This window comes from Eptesicus fuscus, chromosome 16 (genome assembly GCF_027574615.1).
Source record: "Eptesicus fuscus isolate TK198812 chromosome 16, DD_ASM_mEF_20220401, whole genome shotgun sequence".
NCBI lineage: Eukaryota > Metazoa > Chordata > Mammalia > Chiroptera > Vespertilionidae > Eptesicus > Eptesicus fuscus.
Window position 1 is genome coordinate 12,390,692 of NC_072488.1, and position 12,138 is coordinate 12,402,829.

General features: G+C 37.4%; 1 protein-coding gene across 2 annotated transcripts in view; it reads left to right on the plus strand.

Moving 5' to 3' along the window:
- The window catches only part of BABAM2 (BRISC and BRCA1 A complex member 2), a 356,468-nt gene that overhangs the window by 28,375 nt on the left and 315,955 nt on the right, over positions 1-12,138 (plus strand). The gene's annotated exons all lie outside the window — the stretch shown is intronic.

Sequence of the window (12,138 nt, forward strand, 5' to 3'; positions counted from 1 at the left end):
TTCTGGGGATGATCTATACAGTTAAATAATATGCTTGTGCTTCTGTTTCTTGACTTATCAATTTTAGGTATTATTATCTTTTGACTTCCTCCTTCGATACATGAAGCATCAGCCTGTTTTCACTTCATCCTTTAACTCTCCCTTTTCCTCCTCTTTAATGTATCATCACTATTGGTTCCTGTGTTGGTTACATTTTTTTAAGGATTCTTTAAATCATTGTGTTGTACAGTTAAATGAACAGCCTGTAAACGTTCTTAGTAAGTGCCTGGCACAGAGTTAGCACTGTTATTACTTAAGCACAGTCTCTCTACAGTGACAATGAACATGTAGTATGCTTTTATTTAGTTTCGCATTAACTACAGTGTTTTTGGCTCCCCCCTTTGTAAGACGAAGATAATAGCTCCTGCCCTTTACCTCTCAACTTTTGTTTTCTATTATTTTCCTTTGCATTGTCAAGATTGATAACATGATTTACTCTAAATCTGTAATTGTCTCTGGACTCTGTGTATAAATTGCTTGAATGATTGCTCTGCAGGCCTGCTCCTGCACAGTTGTCACATGGGATTTACCTTTGTTGTTCTCTTGGATTTGACTTTGTTTTATAGAATCTACGTATTGAGAAATCTGTTTTGTATAATTATATCTTGGTAAACAGGTTACCCCTTTATCTTGCTGGAACATAGTCTCAAATAATTTGCTCGGATTCTTGTCTCCCTCCAACCTTCCACTTTTCCTCTAGAGCTCTTCTGATAATTTTTTATTGCCACAGTCATAATTAGGTGTCTTAATTTCTAAGAGTTCTTTCTTACTCTTGCTCTCTGTTTCTTTCACAACATCTTGTTCTTATTTTATGAATACAGTATCTTAAAAGTTTTCAGCCTTGGCCAGTGTGGGTTGGTTGGAATATTGTCCATATGGTGATGGATTTGATTCCCACCCAGGACACATACCCAGGTTGAGGGTTTTAATGCCTGATCAGGGCATGAGCAGGAGGCAACCGATTGATGTTTCTTTCTCTCTCTCTCTTTCTCCTTCTCCCTCTCTTCCTTCCTTTCTCTAAAATCAATTAAATTTTTTTCAAAAGATATAGAAGTTTTTTTTAAAGTTTTCTGAATTATCTTAATTCCGACCCCTTCCCCCACTCCTCAGGGATTATGTTTTTATTTGCTTATCATTTGTTTTCCCACTCTGTTATTCTATAGCCTTTCTTAAAATAAAAGGTGATTTTTTATGTCCAATTATATTTAAGACAGATAATAAAACTTTGATTGGTACTTCTGTATAGGCTGGGCTCACTGAGTGTGTGGGTTAATGGTGGGCTAGCTATTGGTATGAGGAACCCTTACATGTCATATTTTAGAGTTTAATTGTTGTAGCTCTCCCTTAAATAATTTGTTCTATTTCTTGAGAAAATTCCTTGCATATTTTTTCTGGAGTTATACTTCTGGCCACCATGACATTTTTTGAGAGGGTTGGTATTGTGGATGAAAAATGGGGTTCTATGGGTAACCTTATAGGGTGATCTGATTATAAATCCCTAACTGGGCAGGTTGTGGTGGATAATTATGCCCCAGGCCTATAACGTTATTTTATTTATATTTAAAATGTTCAATTACAATTGACATACAATATTATTTTATATTAGTTTTAGGGGTATGGAATAGTGGTTAGACATTTATTGCAACACTAGGGGCCCAGTGCACAGATTCGTGCACTGGTGGGGTCCCTTAGCCTGACATACAGGGATCAGGCTGAAACGGGCTCTCTGACACCCCCTGAGGGGTCCCAGATTGCGAGAAGGCAGTTCTCAGGTGACACAACCCGGAATTGGGCACCCTCCTCTCTGGTTCCAGGGTGCCTCACCCGAGAGCTGCAGCTGCTAAGTCACCGCAGCTTGGCAGCTTCTGTGTTGAGCATCTGCCTCCTGGTGGTCAGTGCGCATCATAGCTACTGGTTGGATGGCCAAACAGTTGGACAGTCACTTAGGCTTTTATATATATAGATTGTTGGTTTTTTTTTTTTTATACTGTACTTTATATTCCTATGACTGTTTTGTAACTACCAATTTGTACTTCTTAATCCCTTCACCTTTTTCACCCAGCCTTCTGGCAACCATCATTCTATTCTATATATCTATGAGACTGTTTCTATTTTGTTTGTTCATTTATTTTCTTTAGATTTCACATATAAGTAAAATCATATGGTACTTATGTTTCTCTGACTTATTTCACTTAGCATAATACCCTCTAGGTCCATCCATGTTGTCACAAATGATTAGATTCCATTCTTTTTCATGGCCAAGATATATATGTATAACTTCTTCTTTATCCAATCGTCCATTGATGGGCACTTAGGTTGCTTCCATATCTTGGCTTTTGTAAATAATGCTGGGCTCATGTGCACTTGAAAGGAATATATATTCTGCTGCTTTGGGATGAGATTCTTTAAAAATATCAATTAAATTAATCTGGTCTAAAGTATCATTTAGGCCTGTAACTTCTATAGTGAAATATTTTAAACCAGCCTGTCCATTGTGCTTGTGCATCTAGGAACATACCTTTGAAATCCTCTAAGGGGGTGTCAAACTTCAAGAGAACACATAATCTTGTTAACTATTGTGTAATCCTATCCCCTCCTTGCTTTCTTCAGTCTTCATTATGTACCTTAATTTCAAATGCATAAAAGAAGCTGCAAAACTCTTGTTCTGTGCGAGCATTTGAGATCTTGCTCCCTGGCATATGTTGTCAGTTTCACTCAAGTAAACTTATAAAAATCTTCTACAGGTTTGGACATTTTTTACCTCAACAGTAAATATTTCCTGTGGAGCTTTTCTTAAAAACTATATATTGTTATTGATTTCAGAAAAGAAGGGAGAGGGAGAACGAGACAGAAACATCAATGATGAGAGAGAATCATCGATCGGCTGCCTCCTGTACACTTTCTACTGGGGATGAGCCTGCAACCCAGGCATGTGCCCTGACAGGGAATCGAACCATAACCTCCTGGTCCATAGGTTGATGCTCAGCCACTGAGCTATACTGGTCGGGCTCCCTGTGGAGCTTTTAATTATAAATTTCCCCGTTCTTAGCTCCATGTCTCATTCTTGCCTCTCCTTACACCGGATGACCACAAGTTTTTATGGATTTACCAGGGCAGATGGCTTCCTGCTCATCAGTAGCCTCTTTCTCATGTTACTGCAGCCAGACCTTTCTCTGCCCTGTTTCATCAACTACTACTCTTCTATCTGCATTCTGCCTTCTAGGAATTTGTTGAAATGTCTCATCTACCAATTGCTACTCTTTCTTCTTCCTCTTCACTCTCCTGTTTTGGATTTTTATCTTATTCTTTCTTCACTATCATTTAATGGGAGGCTGGGTCTTGCATTGATCATAGTATACAATTTTATCTAAAGTTTTTCAATAAATCCCATTGAAAAGTTATGATGTGTGACTTAAATTATAATTTTAACCAAGGCTGAAACAAACTATTTGGAGCTTATGGTAATTTTATTTCATAACTTTAAACTCAATGAAGTTTGAGATGGTATTGTTTATTAAGTTACATCTTCAGTCCCTTGCACAGTAAAGATAGTCAATTAAGTATTTGTTGAAGAAATGAAATGAATTCATGCATAAATTAATCTTTGTGTTCAGATTTTTGTTGTTTGAAGTATAGTGTTAAAGAGAATGTGACATTCTGCTAGTTATATTATCTTTTACCAACATAAATTCAGTTTTTAGAAGTTATTTATTATGCAAGGAATTTGTAACTGGAACATTGCTCTTTAACAGTACAGAAAACAGAAAGGACATAGAGTACTTTGCAGATTTGGAGTCTGTGTCAATTTTGTCTTTATATGTTTTACTCTACTTTCTCAAAGCAGATCAGTGAAAATAGCATACTAGTACAACTAAATTTTATATTTTAGAATATTTTATATATTAGAAAACAGTTTTCTATAAATGTTTATCTGTGAATGAAGGACATTTTGTGCAGTTAAGAATATTGAGAATGAAAGACAAAGGGGAGGGTATATTTCTACCCATGAATTCATGAATTGATCCCTACAAGAATTACCCACATTCAAAATGAAGTAATTGAAACACAAAGGACCTGCAGATTGCAGTACATTAGGAACGATGTTACTCAGCTCTATTAATGTGAAGAGACAACTCTTCAATGTTGGGACAGTGAAAGAGTTACCACGTTGTGTAAGATTCTCAAAGGCTACCTGAATTTAAGAGAAATTCTGGAATTTCATTATTGTAGAAGAGACAGCTGGTACTTAAAGAGGATTGGAAAAGTACATCTTCCAATGGTTGGTTTAAATAAAATACATGTTATGATGGTGCCACTCAAATGAGTGAAAATTTACCAGTTGTAGTAAAATGCACAGAGGAAGTTCAATGAGCTTCATATAAATGCATATTTGTAAAAAATAGCCACCCTAGTCACGATCTACAGCACTTAATTTTTGAAGAGATTATGCTTGTGTTTTGTGTACCCTATTTAAATAAGGCAGAGAATAGGCTGTTTTGATCATATTTTATTTCCAATCTCTGGTGTATTGCCTGGCATTTAGAGGGGCTCAGTAAGTGTTAGTGGAAAGAATGAACCATCTTCATTCTTTGGATCTGGCAATGATGAGGTTTGATGAGGAAGTGACAGAACTCTGAAGTATTTTCAGTTTTACAAGTTGGTTAAATAACACTATGTAACTATAAAGAGAGATGGTTGAAATACTGTAAGTTACTGGTATATCAGTCAAGTCTGTGGTTGGTAAAGCAAATGGTTTGCTAACTGGTTTTAAATTTGAAATTATCTTTTTTTAAAAACGATTTTTCATATTAACAATTTACTTTAATCAGGGACTGTTTGGTTATAAGAAACCCATTGGAATAAACATAAATTAAAGAGGCTTTTTTGTTTGTCTCTCTAAGAAATTAAGTGAATTCCATGGTGTCCATGGGTAGGAAGTGTAGCCACTCCTCATAGGCACTGGAACCAGGGACTCCAGAAAGATGGTAGACACCACAGTAGCCAGTCAGTATCTGTGTCTTTGTGTCTTCTTTCTCCCACATCATATTCTATTGTCACTTTATTCTCCTCACCCCGACTCCCCTAGATTTCTGTTTCTCTTCACATAGAATAGAAATCACTTCCTTAGCCTCTTAAGTGGTGACTCAATTCAAGGCCACCAGAGGTTGCCTATGGTCTTGGAATCTAAATTCCTCAGAGAGAGGGCCTGATTGGCAGCTTGAGCTGGGTGTCCACCCGTGATCCAGTCATTTAGCCAAGAGTTCTGGGTCATGTATTAACAGCCTGGTTACTAGAGGCCAGTTTATCACAGGTCAGCATGGGCTTGGGCAGGTACTCTGAGAGGGCTCCTGTTGCACTGTCTCAGGAATTCTTTCCAAAGAGCTTCCAAATGAAACTGTAGACATTTTCCACTTTATCTTTAACAATAGAAGCAATACTATTGTTTATCATCTGAGAGGGAATGATGACTATTTCAAAGCCATTTGTGACAGTGAAGAAGTCATGCCAAAAAATTATCTCCAAAGATTTTGAAGTTGACTATTCCAGAGGAAAAACTGAAAAGAAAAAAAAAAAAAAGATTATGATTTGGATAATACATTCTCTCCTATGTTCTCAGAGGAGCAGTGTAAAATTACCATTCATTTCTGAGGCTTTGATAACACATCACTGAATGTAAGTTTGTATTTTTTTGGAGAATAATTACAATGAAATTAAACCAATCTCGAACTGCTATTTAAATGGCATGCACCATTTAATTAAACAATAGTCAAACATATACAAAGATTTTAATAGACACGTTGCAAATAGTGTTCTAGAACTTCTGCCTTACAGAATATTGAAATCAATTTCATTTTGATCCTATCTAAAGTGGTTTGGCTGATATGTGTGTGTTCGTGCAGCCAAACATAGTCTCCAAGATCACCTGCAAGGAGAGTAGGAGTTAACCATTTTTACTATGACTTGTAACAGTTGAGCTGAGTAAAAAGTTGGACACTGTGTAAGTGGATTTAGTATTTTGCATCATGCTGAGAGGCATTATATTTCCTTGGTAGCTTACTTAATTTTACTTTATTTTTATCTTTTCAAAGGATTCATTTACTTAAAGATTATTATCTAGCATTCAAGGTATTTTTAGAGGCTAATTAGGGAGGCAGGTCACCTTTGATTTAGTGAATGTTCTAAAATGCTCATTGAAAGGCAAGTAAGAAGTGCTAATTTTGTGGATTAGACATTATTTCTCCTTTGTTCTGGTATTTCAGAATTTTTTTTTGAATTCATGGAATGTTTAAAAAAATTTAAGAATAGCAATGAATATTAACTTAAAAAGTCAGCTTAGTTATAGCTAAGTATATAAAAATAAATAAATTTGGCTTTGCTGATTATAGTTTATTAAATGTGGCTGATAAATTGCTAAACTAACTTACTGAGCATTTATTTTATAAAGAGTTAGGTTTATTTAAACACATTATCTCCTTTAATCACACAATAATTCTGAGATATATATTTATAGCCCACTTTTTAATATTAACTTTATTGAAGTATAATTTACATCTAATAAAACTAGAGGCCCAGCACGCGGTAGTTCGCTTCCGCTTGCCTCAGCTGGCCGCCCTGCCCATTGCCACTCGTAGCTCACGCCCCACCCTCCTCCTGCTCATAGCTTGCTGGCCCACCCTCTGCCGCTAGTAGCTCACGCCCTGGGCGCTTGCTGTAACTCTCCACTGCTCGTAGCTCATGCCCCGCCCTGCCTGCCACAAGAGCCGATTCTCGTTTGGTTGTGATGGCGTTACGGCCATGGGCCTTTTATTAATATAGATGTACCTATTTTAGATGTACAGTTACATAAATTTTGGCTGTTGTAAATACCTATATTAATTATTTCACCACAGTCAAAATATATAACATTTTCATTCCCCAAAGATAAAGAACATTTCCTTCCCTCCTTAAGTCAGTCCTCTGCCATCATCTTCCCACTGCCTGAGCTTTTATTCTTTCTGAAACTATAAGACAGTTTTTCTTGTTTTAGAATTTCATTATTTATATAATAGATAGTTTTTGTGTATGTCTTCTTTCATTCAGCATGATGTTTTTGAGATTCATCCATATTATCCCTTATATTAGTACTTTCTATTGCTGACTAGTATAACATTGTATGAATAGGCCACAGTTTTTTAATTCATTCTTCTATTAAAGGACGTTTGAGGTTGTTTCCAGTTTTTGGCTATTATGAATAAAGCTGCTGTTACATTTTTATATGTCTTTTTGTGAAGGTATGTTTTCATTTTCTTGGGTAAATACCTAGGAGTGGAATTGCTATGTTGTAAGCTAAGTGTATGTTTAACTTTGTAAGTATGTCATTTCTAAACTGTTTTTCAAAGTGGTTGTACTATTTTATATAACTACTAGAGGCCTGGTGCACGAATTTGTGCACCAGTGGGGTCTCTTGGCCTGGCCTGTGGGATCAGGCCAAAACTGGCTCTCTGACACCCCCTGAGGGGTCTGGGATTGCGAGAGGGCACAGGCCAGGCCGAGGGACTCCACCGGTGCACGATCGGGGCCAGAGAGGGATGTGGAAAGGTTGGCCAGCGGTGGAGGGACCATAGGAAGGCTCCAGGGCATGTCCAGCCTGTTTTGCTCAGTCCCAATTGGCTGGACCCCAGCAGCAAGCTAACCTACTGGTCGAAGATCTGCCCCTGGTGATCAGTGAACATCATAGCAACTGGTCGACCTGTTGACTGTCTGCCCCCTGGTGGTCAGTGCATGTCATAGTGAGCGGTTGAGCAGCTTTAGCATATTACGCTTTGATTGGTTGAATGGATGACCGGATGACCGGATACTTAGCATATTAGGCTTTTATTATATAGGACTAGAGGCCCAGTGCACAAAATTCACTGGGGTCCCTAGCGGCTGCTGGCTGCCAGCTGGGTACTCCCTCCCTTCCCCTGGCCGGCCCCGCCCCCTGGTCGAGTTCCTGGACGAACTCCCGGTCAAGGGGATGATTTGCATACTATGCTTTTATTATATAGGACTAGCAATTTATGAGCAGGCTAGTTATCCCATATACTTGCCAACATTTGGTATTGTTGGTCTTTTACATTATATCCATTCTAGTGGATGTATAGTGGTATCTCATTATGGTTTTGACTTTTCATTTTTATGTGCTTATTGGCTATTCATATATCTTTTGTTGTGAAGTGTCTGTTGAAATCTTTTGCTCAATGTTTTGATTAGATTGTTGGTATTTTTGTTGAGTTATGTGTTCTTTATATAGTCTAGAAAGAAGTTGTTTGTCAATATTTTCTCCCACTCTGTGTCTTCCCTTTTCATTTTCTTATGGTATTTTTCCAAGAGCAGAAGTTTTTAATATTGGTGAAGTCCAATTTAACAGTTGGCTAATTTTTCAATTTTATTGATGTAGGATTGGTAGGGAACATCAGGCCTGAGGGCTATATAAGGCTGAGAGAGAATTTGGTCTGGCCCTGGCAAGGCATTAGAGGTTAGTTAATTAAGTGTTTGACCAAATATAACAGGCTAATTTTTAAGTTGATAATTTTATATGGCCTTCGAATGATGTCAGAAATATCCAAATGACTCTTGGTAGGAAAAAGGTTCCTCACCTCTGACCTAGGTTATTGATTTGAGATTTTTCTTCTTTTCTAAAGTTGGTGTCTAATGCTATAAATTTCTAACTACTGCTTTAGCTGTATCCCATTTGTCTGGATATGTTGTGTTTTCATTTTAATTCATTATATATTTTTAATTTCCCCTTTGATTTCTTTTTTAACCGACAAGTCATTTGGAAATGTGTCATTTAGTTTCCAGAATTTTCTAGATTTTTCAGATATCTTTCTGTAATTGATTTTGAATTTAATTCCATTATGATCCAAGAACATACTTTGTATAACTTAGATCCTTTTAAATGTAGTGAGACTTCTTTTATGGCCTAAAATATGACTATTTTAGTAAGTGTACAGCATCTTGTTGAGGGTACAATGTTGGTGCCAACAAATGCCTACATTTCTATTAATTATCTTTGTATTTCAGGGTGGTTTCCCCCCACCCATTTTTTTTTTTTTTTTTTGCAAGATTATGGCACTGGCAATAGTGCCTTCAGATCAGAAAAGAAAGGCATACTTTTTCAGAGGAGGTAAAGTAGAGTTTTAAAAATTCTGGTCTGACTTAAGAATAAAGGGTACTTAGGACACTAGGTTCTTTATGGAAGTGTATGGAGGGCCCAGATGTGCTTCTGTTTGTTTTGAACTAGTCCTTATTTTTTATTATTTTGGCCTGTAAGGACATTGAATTGCCCTCATCTCTAGGATATTTCAGACAGAAGTTGGCAAATGACCTTTGAGACATTTGGTGGCAATTCCAGATGGCCCAGGCATTCCAGACACTTCAGGTTGTTGCATGGCTGGCTTTACGTGGCATTCTCTGATAGTTGATCTCCATTGATTTTCACTGGATCATTAGTCTGCTTTCGGGGGAATAATTGAGATTTCATATTTCCATTCCTCCAAAAGATATGAACCATGTCTTAATTTCTAGTATATGACATCATTCACATTAACTTGTATATATTGATTCTTAATAATTTTATCTTTTTATATGTATTTATTTATGTGGTAGATATAGATCTTTGTTTCTGTTGAAATTAAAAAGTAAGACCTCTGTCTGTTATAACCAGACTACTAATTCTTCATAGAACTGTTCTTTTAATACTGTTCCCAGGCTGCTATCAAACCTCTAATTTATTGAAATCCTTATTCATGTTTCCAGAGTCAGGCAAGATAATCATCTTTGGATTCTTCTTCAGCCAGTTCTGTGTCAGCATATAAAAAAGAAAACCAGCAATGGCTTTACCCTTCACATTTCCCTTTTGATACCATTCACACTAAGATCATTAGTAACAACTCCAACAAAAAAATAAATCCTTGTTTTTCTTCTGCCTTTGGCTACAGGGCCAGGTTGTAAAAGGAAGGGAACAAAATGTTTTAGTAGGGTCATCATTAGTGATGGGGCATTAGAGCCATTAAACAAATAAACAGCTTAAAAAATCCAGCAAAATAGAAAAGTGGATGCTAGAGGATTTAGGAAGTTGCAGGGAGTTTTGTTGATACAGGATTTCAGATGAAGACCAGACACATCTAACTTGTGGGAGGAATGAAGCGACAAGGGAAGAGAGATGAATGGGAATAGAGTTAGCTTGAAGATTAAGAGCAATGATTAAAAAAATATTTTTATTGATTTCAGAGAGAGGAAGGGTGAGGGAGAGAGAGATAGAAACATAAATGATGAGCGAGAATCATTGATTGGTTACCTCATGCATGCCTCCTATTGGGGATCAAGCCGGCAACCCAGGCATATGCCCTGACCGGAATCGAACCGTGACCTCCTGGTTCATAGATCTGTGCTCAACCACTGAGGTATGCCAGCCAGGCGAGAGGATGTTTCTTTTTTTAAAGTTCTTCTGCATTTTCTATAAAAATTATGTTTTCTCTTTCATTGTGCCTTAGAAATTAGAATCTTTTCATGTATTGTTGTTCTATATGGTAACCCTGTTTGATAGTGGTGCTAGAAGCCTAAGAGGATGTGGTTGCATTCAGTGTCTAGAAAAGTTACAACTCATCTCTAGTTATTTCTTCCTTTGTACTTATGCCCAAACCTCTCCATCTGGAGAAGTGCCAATTTGCTACTAAATTTAAATAAATAAGAACATTTCTCATCAATCGGGGTGGCAAATTTAGCCCCTCTTTAGAGCACTGAGCAATTTCTGGCCATATGTTAAATACCATAAAACAGCTTTAAAGACTTGGTCCCTGGCCATTGCCAGATTGCACCGTAGGAGTGCCGCAGCACTGCGAGGGACTGGGAACGTTTCCTCCGGCCCTTGGAGGCCTCCGGAACGCACTGATGTCACAGCCAAAGAGGCCTGTTTTCAAACATTCCCTTTATAAAGGTGAAATACTAAAAGATTCCATTTTGGCATTTGGGTGCAAAGAAGGCAAGACTTCTTTTTGATTCTTAAGGGTCAAAATTAGTATGGAAAGTGTTGTGTGGGAGAATGAGTAACTTGGCAGCAGTGAGTCCAGAAGGCAAGTCTAGGAATAGGTAATAGATATCCTACTCATTCTTTTTCTTGGAGCATGAACTGGACTTTTATAAGGCATAAGCAAACCAAATATCACATGCTTCTCAATTGTTTTCCTTTTGCCAAATTTATGGAATGAATATTAATATTAAAAACAATTTTTAAAATTTCATCCCATTGGACTGACAATAATGATTTATTTTCTTTTAGAGTATGACTCATTATTTGGTGAACTCCAATTATTAGTTTTTCTTCTTACCATCATCACAGCCTGTGAATCATTTATGGCATTCAGTGGGCTCATGGCTGAGAGAATGAAGGTGTGTGCCAGCAAACATGTGATTTTTGGTTAAGTAGTGCTGTAGGGCCCTGGGTGGACTTTTAACATGTGAGGAAACCACTGGTTCAGGCAGGGCCCAGTGTTTTTAAATAGGAATAGGCACCAGATATTTGTACACGATTTTCCTGACTGTTCTCTCTGAAGGATAACTCTGCCTACAGAGGAAGATGATGAAATTTGGCTGTCAAAGGTCCAGGATTCCTAGCCTTCTCGAATGTGTAAGTGCCAGCCTGAGGGCTGATTTCCTGTCAGTTCCTGTGTGGTTTGCACTACATCCTCTTTGCAACAGATCAGTATTTTAGGTCATCTATCACAACTGCTATCCTGTACATTCTTGGCAATTTGATCTCAGTTTGCAGAAGGCAGCTGGTCTACTTCTCTAGGAAGTGCAGTTGGAGCTCTGGTCTCCCTTTTCCTAAGGCCAGGAAGCACACTATTGTTACTCATTGCTGCTTTCTTCCTTTGAAAGAACAAAAATCTTCAAACTTTGGCAAATTCGAAAAGTGCTGGGTAACAATTTGAAGTTACCCTTTCCATTTTGTTAATCTAGGACAAAAACTTGAGTGATCTTTGACATCCTTTGAAATCTTGTCTGTTTTTTCCCCATAATATATGTATGTGCATTAGTGGTAGACACCTTTACCCCACTCATTGCAAATGAAGTCAT